The sequence below is a fragment of the Furipterus horrens genome, unplaced genomic scaffold, assembly GCF_987537825.1.
Source record: "Furipterus horrens unplaced genomic scaffold, mFurHor1.1.pri manual_scaffold_6, whole genome shotgun sequence".
Classification (NCBI taxonomy): Eukaryota; Metazoa; Chordata; class Mammalia; order Chiroptera; family Furipteridae; genus Furipterus; species Furipterus horrens.
This window is the reverse complement of record NW_028327176.1, coordinates 1,788,666-1,807,603: the sequence shown is the minus strand read 5'-3', so window position 1 is coordinate 1,807,603 and position 18,938 is coordinate 1,788,666. Positions and strand designations below refer to the sequence as shown.

The 18,938-nt window shown below is 58.8% G+C and overlaps 1 long non-coding RNA gene across 1 annotated transcript; it reads right to left on the bottom strand.

Annotated features, from left to right (window-relative positions):
• Positions 1–2,701: 2,701 nt before the first annotated feature.
• LOC150005582 (uncharacterized) lies at positions 2,702–14,706 on the bottom strand. The gene is made up of 3 exons (XR_016511674.1): positions 14,574–14,706; positions 4,986–5,143; positions 2,702–3,201 (listed from the first exon to the last, which is right to left on the bottom strand). It is a non-coding gene; the product is annotated as an uncharacterized LOC150005582 (long non-coding RNA).
• Between the last annotated feature and the right edge of the window lie 4,232 nt (positions 14,707–18,938).

Genomic DNA, 18,938 nt, shown 5'->3' with positions numbered 1-18,938 from the left:
GTCGGGCACTCCGGCCGCCCGCGAGCAGGGCACAAGCCCCCGAGCCCCGGCTCACTCTAACTGGTGACAGGGAAGCCCAGTGGGAGTTGGCAAATGCCATGAATTCACAAGCGAGGAAAAAAAAGACCTAATTAAAAGGATTAGGGACACCAAGTTGCGGCATGTGCGCTCTTCATTTATTTTGACAAGCATAATTTAATATTGCTTATTTAGGGCCATATTTCATGCTGCGCTGACGATCGTGCACTTGTCTTTTTGTAAATGTAATAAGGCATCGGTTCTATCGCCCGCTGCCGCGGCCTGCCGCTCGGCGGCTCCTGACAGGGGAGGGGAGACCACCGAGGGGCTGGGTGGGGGGGCGGCCGTGGGACAGAGAGGACCCGCAAGGAGAGCTCAGAGGCGTTCATCGCTGAGGACGTGCGAGCGCAAAGGGCCGCCTTTGGCGACATGATAGCAGGCTTCTGGGTTGATCTAAGATGGACTCTCCTCCGGGGACTCAGGACCCTCTGCCCCACCCCCACTCCCCGGCGTGTTCACGACCCGTCCTCACGTCCGCAGCCGGCTCCGCAGCGTCTCTACGCGGGGCCTCATCGCCCCAGTTACACAGCCTCCGACCCCCACTTCCGCTTTGCCATCCCTCATCGCCCTTCAGTCCACACTCATTTCTGCCGGATGAGGCTTTACGGCCTGTTCTGGGGCCCACGCCAGCCCTGGGCCCCGAGCCTCCTGAGGCCCCGCACGGCCAGGGGTGACCATCGTAGGCCGAAATCCGGGCTCCTGGGCTGGAACGACGGAGCAGCCACCGGGCCCGGCTTCCTTCTTCCCAGGGGGGTCCGCCCTGATGGCCCATGTAGGCCCAGTCTCCCACCGACCGAGGCGGCTGGGCAGACGCACTCATCCAAGCACGCAGTGAGGCAAGGGGGCTCCCCCTTCAGCTCCGGGCACCTTCTTTCCTTTGATAACGTGCTTTACCCTTCAATCTGCTGACATTCTCACCCAAGGCTCACTGAGGCCTCGGCACGGCCCCGCACTGCAGCCCCCTGGCCCTCTCCGCCTCTCGGACAGCAGGTTCCCAGGGGCCGTCCTTGGTTTGCTTCTTCCTGGTTTTCTCAAAGCCTGATCTTCCCTGGGATTTGACGGTGATCTTTCGCTCCCTTTATCCTCGTGTCTTCTACCTGCCGGTCTGTAACTGCTCCGGAGGTTTCTGCCTTACAAGCCCGCATCCTGCCCAGTGTTTCTCCGGAGCTGGGGACCCACCGGCCGCCAGGAGGTCCGCATCCCCCCCTGGACTTCTCCTGGGCACCTCAGAGCCAAAGTGACCCACCTGCAGTCACGACGTCACCCCTGAACACGGTCTTTTTTCTCTGCGTCTCCCGGTCCAACAAGCAGCATCACCGCCTCTCAGAGGCAGCCGGACGCCCTGCCCTCCTTGCCCCGCTCCGTGTGAGCGCATCGCGTGCTCCGTGACTCGTCTCGAAAAGACGGTCCCCATGCCAGCCCCGACCCTAACTGTCCCTTCTCTTCTCCTTTGCAAGCGTTACCCCGGTTCCCGCTCCCACTTTTCTCCCCCGTCAAGTCCGTCCTGTAAAGAGGTCGTCGAGGTGCGATGTTAACCTCCGTGTTCTCCTCGGACGTTTGTTTGGGCCCTTTCGTCAGCTCATCGCGTCTCGCAGTCAAAGCCTAAGCCCCCCCTGCAGGACGTGTGGCCCCTTCCGGGTGTCTGGGCTGGTTCCCGCTCATGCTTTGCTTGCCCAACAGACACGCACACAGTTCAAAAGTCACCCCCTTGGAGGAACCCCCCTCAGTCCCCAGGCCCCCAGGGCCCTGAGGCAGCCCCTCTACCCATCCTCACCACGCTGTCCTGGCACCGCTCTCCGCCCTTCTGCCGCACCAGACTGTCTACTGTGAGGGCAGGCGTCCGGCTTACGGACTGGGACGGCCCCATGACGTTTCCCAGACCACACAGACGCTCCCCGGTTGCTCCCTGAATGAAGCAATGCCTTGGCTACGGCATTCTGCGCACACGCGCGCCGCTGGAGTACTGAGCCGGAAGCGTTTATGGTCTCCCATCACGGAGGGGCTGGTTCCTAACCTCATGTCTGGGTGACACCTCTGGCTCTGGGTTGAGCGCCCCAGCATCTCTCACCAGGCAGCACCTGGCGGGCCCGAGGGACGACATGGCAGCAGGCAGACAGCCCAGGCCAGCGCCTCGGGAGCCTCCTAGTTCTTTCCCACTCAAATCTGCAGCCACCGTGTCGCACCGGGACCTTTGGCGGCAGCGACTGGGGAAGAGGGAGTTTAATTAGTCAACAAGACACGAGAGCGTGCTGTTACGGCGAGATTACACACACCTACGGGCGTGTGAGGGGAGCCCGGCAACTTCAGAGGCCGGGGAACCCCGTTATCTTCCCAGAGCACAGGGGGAGTGTGCCGGGAGATAAAACACACAAGACAAACGGTGTCTTTCATTGAAGGCTATGGAAGAACAGAGCCCAAAGAATTCTACGCACATTTCTGTTCCGGCGCCCCTGTGTGGGGGTAGCAGCCGGATTAACAAAGAGCCGCGCGTATCTTTACAGAGCTGAAAGGACGCACATTTTTGGAGAGTCCCACTGCAGGGACCCTAAAAGTCTACAGACACCACAGCGCTGTGTTGTGATTTCTGTCGTTCGTAATTTATTCTATGGTCCTTCACATTAATGCCAAACGCGTCTGCTTTTGCTGTTGTTGTCGCAGGAGAGGATATTTAGAAACCTCAGTAAGAGAAACATGGAAGCTTCACAGGGTCTGGACGCAGGTCCCGTGAGCTTGAGAGGGCCCAGCTAAGCCTCGCGTGACCCACCCACACACGGCGGTCTCTGCTTCTCTTCCCCTTTGTGACCCTCGCTCACCCCGACACCTCCTGTTAGAAAGCTCTGTGTGGGTGGCCTTGCTTCTGGCTGACCAGGCTACCCGGACTGTGATGAGGTGTCTCCATGGCAGACGAGACCCACCCTGTTGGGTCTTTTCCTGTCCCCATCCTGGCGGGCAAGACAAAGCCGGGGGGCCTGCTGTCCCTCATTCACTGAGCACAGGAAGGGCAGGGGTGTCCGTGACCAGGCTCGGGGAGAGATCGGCGGATGAGGCACTCTGGAGCGGGCTGCCCACATCCCAGACAGGCAGACACGGCATGTGGCAGAGGGGGTTTGAAGACACAAACATCTTAAAGTAAGGAAGCGAGAGTGAAGGAAGAGAGGTTATTTTATGTGCGATGATTCGGGAAAGTCTCTCTAAGGAAATGACATTAAAGCAAAGCCACAATAAAGCAAGTCCCATGGATTGCTGAGCAGAGCAGTGGGACATTGGTCTGCCTGGCATTGGTCTCCACCTTTACCCCCACTCCCCTGCCCAGCGCCCACCTTCCCTCGTCTCCTTTCAGCCTCAATCAGCGTCTCCCTCTCTCTCTCTCTCATCTCCCCCCACCCTCAAGGCTTGTAATGAGCTTTTCACTTTGATTCACAAGATCTGATTGCATACTTTACACAGCATGTACATATAGCATGAACCACACAGCATGTACATGTAGCGTGAACCACACAGCATGTACCATGTAGCATGAACCACACTGCATGTACATATAGCATGAACCGTGCAGCATGTACCATGTAGCATGAACCACACAGCGTGTACATATAGCATGAACCACAGAGCATGTACATATAGCATGAACCATAGAGCATGTACCATGTAGCATGAACCACACAGTGTGTACCATGTAGCATGAACCACACAGCATGTACCGTCTGACCTACACCTCCAGCATTCCCACATGGCAGATGGCACACAAGCAGGGAAAGGGGCCTTGACAGCATATCTGGCCAAACAAAGAAGAGGGGAGACATCCATCTTCCCTCTTGGGAATGGGGTGCAGGCGTTGAAGAAGGCGGGCTGACAGGACCCCACCCTGGTGCGCCGAGAACATAACACACGTGGGGAGCTTTGGGTGTCAGGCTAAGGAGCGTGTGCCCAAGCTCTGGGAGACAAAAGCGTCCCGTGGGAGAAGTCCGTCTGCGGGCAGGGCGGGCAGGGCTGCGGGCAGAGGCTGCAGGGATGAGGGCCTGCACTCAGGCCGTGGCCCCGGTCGTAAGGGACAAGCGGGTCCCAGAACCCTTTTGGCGGCGGGAGAAATGGGAGAAAGTAAATAAAGTAAATAAATTAAAGGGGTGTGTGTGTGTGTGTGTGCGCGCAAAGGGGCTACATTTCTAGCTGGGGCTAATTATGGGAACGTCATTGATCAAAGATGGGCACTTTGGAGAGGAAGCAAGTTGTCAGGGCACCGTCGGGAGCAGAGAGAGCAAAGACCTTCCATCTGCTTGGATGCTGGAGGCTTAGGTGCCGGGAAAGTTTTGCGCAGGACGGGCCGGCAGGCTGCACTGCTGTGTGTCCCGGTTTCGGCACAGAGATGAGAGCCAGAGACAAGGTTTCAGAATCATGACCGTAAACTTGGGAGCTCAGGTCTTGGGCGTCAGTGAGAAGGTTGCAGGAAAAGCCGTAGCATTCAATGAAGACGTGCAACAGGGAGATTGTAAAAAAGAAAAAGAAAAACGAAACGGCAAATCTGAAGAGGAAGACGAAGAGTATACCGGCTGAACGGCTGCCCTAGGACGGAGCAGCCACGGGCGGCAGAGGACCCTGCAGACACTGAGGCGCTGAGTCTGTGGGTGTGTGACAGGCACGTCCTCTGCACCCGGCCGTGGGGACGGGAAGGGCTGGGGCTCGGGCCGGGCATAGGAGGCCAGCCCAGGATGGCAGGACCTCAGCCGTCACTGCCAGTCAGCAAAGCGAGGCCCCCTCCCCTGGGAGAACGCTCTGTGGAGACCGCCTGGACTGTGCTTGTGCGTGTGTCTGTCTGTCTGTCTGTAGTTTGTGGACCTGAGTCCTGATTCTCAAACCTCATCTCGCTGTGGGGCTGCACCCACTTCTCCATGGACACAAGCAGGTCTCACCTCAGTGCTGGACAGCTCCTGTCTCTTGTTTTCTGCCTCAATTTTACAAGCATGTTATGTGATGGACCATCAGAGAAGCCAGGTCTTTCTTGGTGGATCTTTTCCTTTTTCCAGCCACCACATTAGGTCCCACTCTGAGAGGTGGGGGACAGCTTTGGCTGTTGAAGAGGAAAGGTAACAGTCGTTGGCTTGTGGTCTCTGGAAGAGATAACAAATGACGATAACGGTCGCCATCCATGCTAAGGCTAAAATCACCAAGTTTATTCGGTCTTCAGCACTTCCTGAATGCCTCCGATTGAGGCAGAGTTTTGTTTCTAACGTTGGATTTTTCAAAGCGGAATTGCATTCAACTCTCCTTGTTCCTTTAGGCGGCGGGGATCAGTCGGTCCCTGGGAGTCCTCTATCTGCGTGGTGATGAAAAGCGCGCAGTACAAATGCCCTCTGAGCTCTGCACACCCAGGGGCTTCGGGCGGGTAGTTGGGGAATCAAATGTCCAAGAACGGAGGTGTCCAGGGAGGCCGTGAGCCAGCAGGGCGTCACTCGGGAAGGTGACGTCGAGGGCGCTGATGTAAGGAGACAGAGGGCCGCGTGTCCAGACAGCAGGGGCGGGGGTGGGGGAGCAGCATGGGGAATGCGTGCAGGGAGGGGACCAGGCTGCAGGGGCGGGTGTCACACGGGGAGCCCAGCAGGGGCACTTTCCCAGGCGGGAGGACCAACCCCCCTGGTCCACTGACACCTTTTCAGGGCACCGTCACTTCTCAAGAGAGGCAGACAGACCAGGGTCCCCGACCAGCACTTCCTTTGTACCCTGCACATATTAAGGCCCTGGCCTTCCCGCTTAAAACACGGGCGTGGAGAGTGGGTCCGCGTGGCCGGCCGCAGCAGTCTGGGCTGCTGGAGCTGCACCAGGTATGGGCGGAGCCCGGCAGGGGCTGGCGTGGCCCCGGCTGCAGGCAGCGGGCTTTTGTGGGTGGGCACTCAGCACATGCAGGGTCCCCCCCCAAATGCAGCAACGTCTGTGAGGAGGGGAGAAGAGGGCCCGGTAGTCACGTGATAACCCAAGTCTGACAAGAGCCAGGTTGGCAGCAGTTCAGACAGGCTCCCCCGACTGCCTCCCGGCAGGACACTGCCCCGCCCACTGCCAGCCACATGAATGGGCCGGACCGGCAGCCCCACGCTGATGCGAACCAGCCCGGGCCGCTCAGAAAATGTCCCAGCCCCTGTCACGGGCCCTGACGGTGTCTCCCGCACCGCCACAGAGACGAGATTCTTCCAGGACAGGAGCCGTTCTGTGTGCCAGCCCTCAGGCACAGGGGCAGTGTGGACCTGACGTGGACGCCTGGCAGTGAGGGGACGCCAGTGTTCTCGCCTCGCGTGGAAAGCTGCCAGCAAGCCCGATGCTCTCGGAATGAATACTATTTCTGATCTTCCTTCGATAAATGCAAACGCTTGGCTCACCGCTTTTTAATATGGTTTTCAGAGATTCTCTCGGATTAAGGAAGGGAGAGAGAGAAGGGGCGAGTCTGCGGCCACCTCCCCTGAAAAATCACCGCGGGCCGCAGCAGAGGCCTGCCGGTGTCAGCGTGGCGTCCCCAGCCCCAGCCCGCTCCCGTTTGGGACGGCAGATGGGAAGCAGGTGCATTCCTGCAGGAGGGGCCGGGAGAGGGGCCTAATTAAGCGATGTGCTAACAACACCCAAAGGCCCTGCATGGCCGCCAGGGGCCGGCTTTGCCTGCCCGGACCTGCTCAATGCCTTTCACAGCAGGCCATTGTCCCCTCCGCAGCCCGCAGCAGTGAGGCCGGGCTGCTATTTCCCCGGACACGCGGCCAGCGGTGAGGACGGGCGGGCCGGCGGGCCCCTTAGTGGCTGGCTCTGCCATTGAAAGGCTCTCGGGGACAGGGCCTCAGCTGCAGCCTGCCAGGAGGCCCTCACTGTCCCCGGGACGTGGCCTTCTGGTCGCCCTCGGTCCCTCCAGCCCCAGCCCTGCTTTTCCTTCCCGGCTCACGCTGACTTGGCAGGACTTCCTTTGTCCCAGGCAGGATCTCCTGTGTGTCCCTGCAAAGGGAAAAGGTCCATTCTGCTCTAGATGGTCGGGGGGCGCCGTCTGCCCCAGGGCAGTCACCGCCTGGAGTGACCAGGTCTCCATCTCTTGGCTGCCAGCGTGGGTGTCCTCATCGGCTCTGATTCCACATTTCAGAAGATGGTGTTGGAAGGGCTCTGGGCCTGGAGCTTGAGGGCCCAGGAGGGAGAAAGTTTGAGGACAAACCTGAACTTGAGCCGAGGAATGCTGGTTCCCGGCGCATGAGCCGGGGGCGTGCTCCGGCCACTGACCACTGGTGGGGGGTGGGCCCCCCTGGAGGCCAGGGGAGCAGAGACCCAGGAGCCCAGGGTCAGGGATGAGTCCAGCGGGAGGAGGAGCTGAAGCCAGACCTGCCACGGGAGAGGCTGAGGCTCGGCCACTCTGCCCGGTGAACCAAGATGACACTTGTCCTCAGGGGCCTCTAGACAAGTGAGCCTCTTCTGGGAGTGGTGACGGGGGGAGGGGAGACCGCAGGAGCCAGTGGGCGGGGGAGGCCATGCAAGCTCGCCCTTCCCTTCAGGACAGACGACACCCCAAGGCCCCTGCCGAGTGTTGCTGTCACACTGCTCTGCCTGTTTTGGGGTTATCTGTGACAACTCCATTTATAACCGAGACCCATAATATGTCAAAGGTTACACACCTGACCAGTGGCAGAGCTGAGATCCTCTTATAGCAGCTCCTTATTTAAAGCTGCGCAAATATTTACAGTGAGCACATTTCCTGACCTTTTTAGCTTTGACCCAGAAGAACATAGAGTTGACTCTTGAACTCTGTGGGTTTGAACTCCACGGGTTCATTTATATGGGGATGTTTTTTCCCAATAAAGACTGTAAATGTATTTTCTCTTCCTCGTGATTTTCTCAATAACATTGTCTTTTCTGTAGCTTACTTTGTTGTAAGAACTAAAATATGTAAAACATACAAAATACGTATTAACCAACTGTTTACATTATCACTGAGGTTTCAGGTCAACAGTGGGTTCTTAGTAGCTATGTTTTGGGGGAGTCAAAATTACACACGGATTTTCAGCTGTTTGGGGTGAGTGCCTGTAACTTCTGCATTGCTCAGGGACAACTGTACTTGCTTTAAATAAATATTAAGGGCATTATCTACATGGATATGCGTACTAGACAGGTAATCATCTGTGTTTCTGTATTAACTCCTACTGTAAGCCATGTGATTTCCTGCATCACAGCATTCCACATGCAACCCAGCCGGGTGCACAGCTGGGCTGCCAATGTGCAGATAAAAAATTCTCACCGAGGGGGACTTCCAGCCAAGACGGAGGCCTAGACAGACATGCTGCGTCTCCCTCCACAACTAAGAAGGAACACAACTACCTCAGAACTAGAGACAACCAGACGTTCCAGAATATCAAGCTGCATGGAAGTCCAGCAAACAAAGAAATAAAGAAGAAATACTCACCCAGGCAGGTAGGAGGGGCGGAGCCGGGGCAGAGAGGACTCGGTGTGGTGGTGACAGCAGTGGTGCCAGCAACGGGCTGGCAGAAAGTGCAGTCACACATTTTAAAAAGTCAGGAGGGACACCTGGGGAGCGCTCCCAGCACCCAACCAGACCATGGAGCTCATGGCCCCAGCCCCGGGGAAAATCAAGCCTCATTGCTTCTGACTGTGCAAACCAGTGGCAGTTGGGGAAGAGGCAGAAACTGCCAGTCTCTCAGCAGAGTCCGCTTGTCTAAAGGGCCCCCACGGTCCTAGAACATCCACGGACCCACCCACTCTGGGAACGACGGCCAGGGCAACAGCTAGAGGGGTGCCAGTCCCATATGGAAGTGGGAGAAGTGCCTGGAAAAGGGGTGAGTGCTGAGCAGGCACATTGTTCCCTCTTGGACGCCTCCCCCACACATAGCGCCACAACGTGGTGAAACAGGTCGCCCTGTACTGACAAGTCCCTAAGGCTCTGTCCCTTACAATGTCACAGGTGCAACAACTATACCTAAGACACAGAGGCCTGTCAAGATGAGGAGACAGAGAAGTGTGGCCCAAAAGGGGGAACGGATCAAGCTTCTAGTGGGAGAACTAAGTGACGAGGAGATAGCCAACCTCACAGATGAGGAGATAGCCAACCTAACGGATGCAGAATTCAAAACACTGGTGATAAAGACGCTCACAGACTTGACAGATATGCTTGAGTATGGCAAACGCATTTAAAAAAAAAACAAACTGAAGGCTATGCTAAATGAAATGAAGGAAAATCCACACAAAACCAATGGTGAAGGGAAGAAAACCAGGGTTCAAATCAATGATTTGAAACATAAGGAAGAAAAAAACAGTCAATCAGTACAGGATGAGGAAAAAGAATTGAAAAAAAATTAGGAGAGGTTTAGGAACCTTTGGGGCAACTTGAAACGTGACAACATCCAAACCATAGGGGTGTCAGAAGGAGAAGAGGAAGAACAAAAAATTGAAAACTTATGTGAAAAAGTAATGGAAAAGAACTCTCCAAATTTGGTGAAGGAAATAGATATACACGTTTCAGGAAGCACAAAGAGTCCCAAACAAGCTAGACCCAAAGAGGACCACACCAAGACACATCATCATTAAAATGCCAAAGGTGAAAGATAAAGAGAATCTTAAAAGCAGCAAAAGAAAAGCAGAGAGTTATCTACAAAGGGGTGCCTATAAGACTGTCAGCTGATTTCTCAAAAGAAACTTTGCAGGTGAGAAGGGACTGGTAAGAAGTATTCAAAGTGATGAAAAGCAAGGACTTACCACCAAGATTACTCTATCCAGCAAAGCTATCATTTGGAATGGAAGGGCAGATAAAGTGTTTCCCAGAGAAGGTAAAGTTAAAGGAGCTCATTATCACCAAGCCATTATGACATGAAATGTCAAAGAGACTTATTTAAGAAAAAGATCAAATTATGAACATTAAAATGACAACAAACTCACAACTATCAACAACTGAACCTAAAAAATAAAAACAAAATCCAACTAAGCAAACCAGAATAGGAACAGAATCATAGGTACGGGGATCATTTGGAGGGTTATCAGCTGGGAGGGGGAGGGGAGAAATGGGGAAATGGTGCAGGGACTAAGAAGCATAACCGGTTGGTACAAAATAAACAGGGGGAGTTAAGAATAACATAGGAAAGGGTGACGCCAAAGAACTTACATGCACGACCCATGGACATGAACTAAGGGGGGTGGGAGTGCTGGAGGGAAGGGTTTACTGGGCAGAGGGGAACCAAGGGGGAAAAAATTGGGACTACTGTAAGAACATAATTAATAAACTATACTTAAAAAAAAAGAATTCTCACCAAGGACGGTAACCCACAGAGCAGAACAGGGAACCACATGAGCACCAGGCCTGCCAGGTGCCAAAGCCAAGGTCTCCCTGAGTGATGACAGTAATTTTTACCCAAGAGAAACCCCCCAGTCATTTCAATAGGTTTTTCTTTCTTAACCTAAGGAAGGAATGGGGCAGGTGTAAAACATGGGAAATGTACAAACATGGCAGGCTCATGTCATTGAGCCAAGCCCCGCCTCTAAAAATGGTCAAGACTCTCTTTCAGCCCCAACCTGAATCCCGAGGCCAGTCCCCTTCAGCAGGCTCTCTACTGAAATGGTCACAGAGGGAGTACTTCTTGGGGTCTGGACACAGCCATCCGTGGTGGCCGGATGAGCCCAGGTGACACAGCACAGAGACACACCACGGCACAAACGTACACTCACACACACACACATACTCACCCACTCTCGTACCACACACATGCACACACTCCCATGAGCTCACACACACTCGTGATCTCTCACACACACTCACAATCACACAGACACACTCACACATGCACAATCACAGTCACACAGACACGCACACACATGTGCACACTGACACGCATGCTCTTACACCAGGGACCTCACTGAACCCTCGTTCAGCCGCCCACCGAGTGTGACCTCGCAGACGGGGCAGAGGGCGGAACAGGAGAATTGGGTTTGCAGAAAACCGGAGCCCTCCGTGGTGGGCCCGGCCCCTGCCCCTCTCGACTGCCCCCCTCTTAGACTTCATTCCCAGTGCTCACCCTCGTTTGCGTGGAGGAGCGGAGTCGGAGGAAAACTCATCATCTCAGCCCACAGTGCCGAGGCTCCCTCTGTCACTCTGGGGGCGTGGCGTGCACTGAGCGTCCTTGTACCCCGCAGGCTGCCGCGGTGCCCCTGACCTGTGGGCTCATGCACACCGGACAGCCCCCCAGCTGCTGTCCCCCGGGAACAGAGATCACAGGTTCCCCTGGCAACGCGACAGCAGATCACTGCTGTGACTCACTGCCATTACGAAAGGGGGTGTACGTTTGCCTCTGTCACCCATCACGGCTCCTGGGCAGCAGTGACAGCACCGAGCAGGTGTCCCCTACTCACCTAACCTTCGCTGTGCACCAGCCACATGCAGTGCCCATTGGGCCCCCGCCATGCCGTTCTGCCCTGGCTCATAGAGGTGGGGGACCTGAGACGTCCCTTTCTGTCTGAGGATTTGGGAGAGTGGGAAAATGTCCCACTTCAGCCAGAGTCCACTCACTGGGAAACAGAAGCCAAGGTTCCACGGACTCGCGTTTCCTTTGGGGACCCGCTGCCCTTGTCCTTCGTAAGATAAAGCTCCCGGGAGGGGTCTCAGCCGCTTCTGTCCAGGACCCCTCCCGACCCCCTTCTTGAAAGGGACGGTGCAGAGCTCTGGGGCCAGGACCACACAGACATGCACTGCTGGCCAGAGGCGGATTTAACAGCGGGTGCCCTGGGCCCCAACTTCTGAAGGGCCCCCCAAAACCCCAACCTTACACTCTTTTCTAAAGACACCAAGTTTGGTTTCATTTCTACGCTGCATAAAATATCGTTAACGTGTATTTTTATTTTCCCTGTCTCTCTCTCTTTTTTTTAAGGGGCCCCGTATTTTCTTCTCTGCCCGGGGCCTCAACCGACCTTAATCCACCTCTGCTGCTGGCTACGGCCTCGCCCCAGCAGCGAGGGCACCCAGCGTGCGCCCAGGGTGCTGGGGACCGCCCTCTGTTGGGGGGCTCAGGCTTGGGGACCGGAAGCAGCACAGAGATGTGCTTTCCAGATCAAAGAAGCCCCGAGAGCGTTAAAAATGCAGAGACTTTAAAGATCACGTTTGTCCGCAAAATGGGAAAAAGGAGAGGAAGAGAAAAAGGACGGGGGAGGCGCTTCAGTACAATAAAAAGGGGGCTTCCCCCAGCCTTCACCCCGGGGGTGACCCTGGCCACGCCCTCCTCCAGGCACAGTGGGGACCAGAGGCGGGCGCCCCTTATTCCTGGAAAAGGCAAACCACGCAGGTCGCTTGTCACCGAGAAGACGAGAACGAGCTCAGCGAGGCAGCACCTGCCGGGTGGGCCCGTGGGCATCTGCCGGGGGCCGGGGGGCGGGGCCGACACCGTCCCAGCGCGGCCAGGCCGCAGGGCGTCCCCCTGCTCTGAACGCCCCACCCCCGCTGCCGGGCGTCGCGTGGACGGGCAGCCGGTTCCTGCGCAAACGCCGCTGTCCCTGCGGGTGCATGCGAAGAACCTCCGCGGCCCACGAGGGTTAAGTTACGGGGGACGGCGCAGGGTTTCTCCCGCCGGGCCCCTCCGGGTCCGGTCTGTGAAAACCCGGCGCACGTGGTTTTGGATCTGAAACAGAACATTTCCACATGCTGCTGTGTGTTTTCAAAGCCGAGACGGCAACCCAACGGCCACACATGTGTCCGGGGGGCGCAGCAGGCCGAGCCCTTTCAGAGCCGCCAGAGAAGCGTTTTCCCGGGCCGCCCGGGGCTGAGGCTGGGCGGCTGGGCTGGGCGCACAGTGGGGACCCAGCGGGCTGGGCGGCCGGGCGAACGGCTGGCTCAAGGGCAGGACGGGCATCCCACTCGCGCCCAGGAGGTGGCTTCCTCTCCGGGGCCGGGCTCACCACCGTCCCAGCACGTCGGGACCCGGGGTGAGTGGAGGCGACAGGAGGCCGCCCCGGGGCTCCAGGTGCCCCAAGGTGCCTGCCCCAAGCATCTCTGCCCCCCAGTGAGACAGCACGCTCCCCCCTCCCCCAGCGGAGTCAGGGGGGACACGCAGGACACAGCGTGCTGGGCAACCTGGCTGCTGGCTGCCGGGGCAGGGCCCCCCTGAACACAGCGCTCTGGGAGTTTGCAAATGTGCTCCTGCCCCAGGCAGGGCCGACTCACTCCCAGGCCAGCTGCCTCTCCTCCCTCTCTCTGTCTGTCTCTCTCTCTGTCTCTCTCTCCTCTCTCTCTCTCTCTCTCCCCCCAAATATATGGCCCTCATGAGCATCTGTGCACGTGTGGGGAACAGAGCATCCTGCAGGGCTGGCGGGTTAGCGTGGGGGCTGGTATGAGGCCAGCCACCTCTCCCCCACCCCGGCAGCCCCCTCACCAGGCAGCCCGCCCCCGGCCCCCTCAGCAAAGAGGCCTGGCTCCGTCGGCTCTGGCCGCTGGCTGCAGGAGGCTGCAGGAGGACCCACGCTGGAAGGACAAGAGAGGGCGTTCAGGCAGGTCTGCGTCTCCTGGGGAGTCCTGCAAAGAATGGCCCCGACTGACTCCTGGGGCCGCTCTGACCTTCGGGGCATGGGGTCAGCCTGCTATTGATCATGTCAGGGAGGGGGAGGGGCCGGGGCTTGTGCGGCCTGTGTGTGCGTGGAATGCTAACCCACCCTGCAACCCTAGGGAACATTCATCAGCCCCAGAGTGGTGACTCCTCACTGGGACCAGTTTGGAACCAATAAAATGCTCACGTAGCGGGTCTGCCCTCCTCCCTTCTTCCCCTACTCCCTGACACACACCGACACTCACGCATGTGCAGGCCCCTGTGAGCACACAGGCATGTGCACGCACACACACACACGTACGGCCCTAGGTACTAAAACTAACCTGTGGCCCAAGGAAAAACTCATCTTGAGAAATGTGATGTGCAACTTGAATTAACACTCAGCCAGGAGGCTGTGCCTGTCCCCTCCACAGCCTCCTCGGAAAACCCGCCCGACCTTACAGGGGCAGAGCCTCACCCCGACCCCCTGGGACTGGATGAGGTGTCCTGGAACCAGCGGCGTGGAGGGACAGAGTGGCCCAGACGACATGGGGCCAACTGGCTGGCACTGCGTTCCAGGCTGCGGGGCTCTGATAAGAGGCTCTGGGCTCCTGCACCCCCACCTGCAAACACTCACACTCGCATCCCTCACCATCCGTCCTCCAATCCCTGCCCCTCGCACGGAGGACGAGCCTCAGGCCCACGGGAGTGGAAGCCGCTGGCCACACAGGGACGGCAGTCAGAGGGACAGCTGGCCCGCCCTCCCTGGGTGGTGTTGGCATCACCTTGTCCTCCCAGAGGCCCCTGGGGCAGCAGCAGAGGACCACCCGCCCTCTCCCTTCCTGATCAGACTCCACAGGAAAAGAGGAATTCCCAGGGCAGAGACAGGAGGAAAGACAGGGACAACATTATTAAAGTTTAAAACTTCTGTTCCAGTGCAGTGTATACAGTATGATGCTCATAAACACATACCTGTGAGACTCCTATCCACAGAAAATGCCGGAAGGATACGTGCCAACGTAACAGAGGTGGGTACCTGGTGAAGGTACAGTAACCGATCAATCCTGGTTGATTTTCCAAACTTCCCCATCTGGTTCTTAATGTGCACGGACGGAGGTGCCGTTGCGTCTGCCGTGAGAAAATCACCACCTGGAAGCGAGCACGGTCCGAACTCAGCAGTCCGTCTGTCCTTGCCGCTCCCTGAACGTCGGCCAGCGCGTGACCCGAAGTCCCACGCCAGCGGCCCTGTCCTCGGCGGGCCGCCTGTCTGCCTGCCCTGTTCGTTCTAACTGGGGGTCCGCTCCCTCTCCGGGGCTGTCACGGGACCCGTGGGGACCTGCTGGGGGCATCCTGTGTTCATCCCCCCGATTCATCGTCACAGCAGGGCCCCAGCGGGGAGCCGGGCGCGTGGCCAATCGTAACAGACTACCCTTCCCGGACGTGCTCGCTGCTGGAGGCACGTGAGCGTCAGGCTGTTTCCAGCCATTCCTCCCGGACTTAGACAGGATTCCAGGGGTTCCTACATAGTCCGGGCATTCAAGGACGTGCCCCTGTGCTTCAGCCCTGAGACTCCCACGGGTCAACTCCCCGTCACCGCACTCGCCCTCTGCGGGGGGCTGTGTCTGAGCGGAGCGTGGGCGCAGCGGTACTCGGTCGCTTTGCACGAGGCCATCACGGAGCGCGGTGTCCTCACCTTCCCTGGCACTTCCTGTGTGGGGGGGACTCTGGGGCCTCACGGGACAGCAGTCACAGTGACACCGGCAGGAAGCATTTCACTCCACTCGCCGGGGCTGGCAGCTGCCACCTGTCACCCCTGGGAACCCCACACGCTGCTGCCGCCTGCACGGGCCATGCACCCCGGTGCTCCGCAGCAAGGACGCGCCTTCCCTGCAGGCTGCCTGGACTCTGCTACGGCCCCACGACGTGAAGCCATCGACCAATCCCAGAGGCAAGAGCGTGCAGCCTCGGCTGTTTCCGGGGGTGGGGAAGGCAAGTGTCCGAAGGGGGAGAAGACACTAGGGTGCTCAGTCACTCGTCTGCAAACGCACATTATTAACATCGCTTCTGAAGTTGCTCCCCGAGTTCCTGGTGCCGGTCCACAACAGGAGCAGGAAACCCGGCTTCTCTCCCTCCCCCGACCGGCGGTGAGGGGACCTCCGTGAGGGTCGTCACCAGCGGCGTTGGGGGGCCCTGGGACGTGTGGGTCCTTTCTCGCCCTACTGTCACTTGTGAGCAGGATATGGGGACCTAGTTTGGTTTCGGGTTCTCAGAAGCTCTTCTCTTCCTTCTGGAATCTCCCTGGGGTGAGGCCGCGGGACCAATGAGGCACGAGTTGTTCAGAAGAATAGATCTGTCCCCTCCTGGCCCGGGGCCTGGGTGTCTACGAATCTGGGCATCGTCAGCACTGAGGACAGTGAGAGCCGGCACCTCATCTCAATCTTGTCACCAGACTGTCGCACACCACGTGGGAGCATCACCCGCTACGGGATCTGAAGTTTCTCCTTGGTCACACGTGCCTTTTCCGCACAAAGAAACGCTGACATGGGCCTCGGGCCGATGCAGACCAGCAGGCCCCCTGAGGGCCCTGGGAGACCAGGGAGGGCGAGGCGGCCAGGAGACAGTGCTGGCGTGAGGCCCGGCGGCGCGGGCCCTGGGGGGTGCCGGGGGCCTGGTCCTCCCAGCCTCCCACGAGCAGCCTCCGGAGCAGAGACCAGAGCATCGCCCCCACCCCATGGGAGGGAGGCGCAGAGGCGACTCCTCCCCTCACAGCCCGCAGGCCTCTGAAGGTGCCCACGCACCGCAGCCGTTCCCCACGTTTACTTGCTGCCCACGCCACGTTCCGTGAATCACGACCGCAGCGGTCATGCCTCGCAGCTCCTCGTGGGCGCCGGGCCCGGGAGCACTGTGAACGGTGTGCTGGAGCCGGCGCAGAGGAAGGCGCAGAGACCACGGGGCTGCCGCTCAGAGAGACCCTGCTTCCACCGGCTCCCCCATGCCATCCGGGGGCGCACGCGGGGCTCTTCCTAGTGCACATGCACACGGCGCTGGCGGAGTGGGGGTGGGAGCAGCCGAGGTCCACAGCTGAGATTCTGGGGTCGGCAGTCACCCCAGACGTGTCCGCGGACCATCCACGCGTCCAGCAGGAGCTGTGTGCTATGTGCCCCCCGGCGCCAGAGGCCGTGGGAGGCCACTGAGACTCCAGGCCCCCTGAGACCTGTCCCCACTCCTAGGATGTTGCCACCAAGGCCAAAGCTGACAGAGCGCCAAGGCAGTCACTTTACTCTGAGGACTCTGGGTTCCACTCAGTAATTCTCTTTACGTTTAAGTCTTACTGTTGCCATCTGAACTCTGTTCCTCGCTCTTTCCCTTTAAAAAGGGTTTTGAAGGATCAAAGGTGCCTTTTGATGTGACATCTTCTTTCATGAGCTCTGTAGATCCTCACGGTGAGTCTCCACCGGTCCTGTGAGCTCCTGTTCCTCATGAACTGCCCACCGCAGTCCCAGAAATGCCCCGATCAGGTAAGGTGCCCCTCCCTGGGTTGCTCTGTCGTGCTGGGACCTTCTGGGTTGCGTCCATTTCAGATCGGCTTGGTGTTCCATCCCTGCTCAAAACCTCCCCACAGCGCCGACGGAGGGAACTGAGGTCCCACACCCCAGGCCCAGTGGGGGCCGGGGCCGGCTGAGGCGTCTCTGCTGTGCTCCTGGTGCGCAAGGCTGAGCGTGGCTGGCTTGCGTTCAGAGATGTGGCCGCTCCGTCTCAGTCCCTGGCTTTGCAAAGCTGCTATCTGCCGATGCGCTCGGCACACGGCGTCTGCAAACCCCGCCGGCATCCCGGGCAGGCGTCAGGGTCTCTCCCCCCCGCGGTGTGCTCCCAGGACCCACACGGAGGTCTCGGTTTCAGCCTCTGTGCTGGGAACAGCAGTCAGCAAGACCGCAAGTCCTATGGGGAGTGGGCCCACACGGGGGTGGGAGACCCGGGAGGCTGGGCAGAAATAGGGGGACGGTGCCTGGTCTGGGGGCGTGTGCCAAAGGGAGGAGAGAGCGGGGGCCCAGAAGGACAGCGGCCCTAGAGGCAGCGGCCGAGCCACACAGCCGTGGGGACAAACAGCACTGGGGCGGTTGCAGGAGGCGTGGAGTCGGGACTCTTCTGAAACTTTCTGTCCTGAAGGAGGACACCTGGCCAGCCGTCACCTCTGTGCTCAGATGTCCTGGGGGAAACCTTGTCTCCGAGCCCCTCTCCACCGAGCAGGAGCTTCGGGGGCGGTGAGGGCCCCCTCCCCTGGCTGCGATGCTCTAGTTGAACCCTGAAACGCTGTGCAGAGAAGGAATGAGGAGAGGAGGGCAGTACAGCGTTCCTGCACAGCCGTCAGCTGCGTGCGGAAGCCCACAGCCCAGGCCACGTGACGGCGCAGGGTCCCTAACTCGGCACGTGTGAAGTGCATCAGTCCGAGCTGAGGACCCCGGAGCGCCTGCTCCATGGGCCCGGCCGAGGGGACTTGGACGTGGGGGAAGAGGCTGCAGACTCTGCGGTCAGCCTGGAACACACGGGCGGCATCACCAGGGACGAGGGTCCCGCTCACTGTGTCCACATCTGCTCCCAGACTTCTCAGATGGGCGGTTCTGCTGGAGCAAAGCCCCTCCCTGGGAGGCCGCCTGCCCACAGTCGGGGTGCAGCCCGCCCTCTGTGGGGGCCACTCAGCTGTACATCCCACCACCCCAATGGTGGCCACCGAAGGAACTGCGCAGAGGGGACACCACCTGGCCTAGCATGCGTCCACCCAAGGGCACGGAAAAGGACCACAGGCTGACCCCCTGCTGGGCTCACTTGAAGAACAGTTGCTTAATTTCAGATCAAAGCATAAATTTCTCCCCTAAGAAAGTGCGGCAGAGAGAGGAAGACACAATGACGTTCCCGCACCGGCCGTCGGCGACTGGACGAACGTGTGCCTCCTGCGCAGACGGACTTCCTCGGCCGCCGGGGGTGGCCTCTGCCCCGAGGTCTGCAGTTACCGGAAGGCAGCTCGGACAGGAGGGCAGAAAGGTCCCCAGAGACGGAGGAGGAGGAGGCGCTGAGAGCCGCCAAGGTCTCCCCCACGGCCAAAGGCACAGGGGTCTGGGTCCGGCAGCTTCAAATCCCAGGTGTGCACGGGGCTCGGGGCCCTGACCCTGAAGGCAGCATGCTGGGGCCTCGGGCTGAGGTCTCAGCATGCTAATGTCACACGGGGGTCTTTGCTGGGACCCCGGTGGACACCGTCACAGCCTCACGGTAGAGCGGTCACCATGGAAAACTCTGTGGCTCAGGGAAGCAGGAAGTGGCTGGGCCGAGGTCCACCCTGAG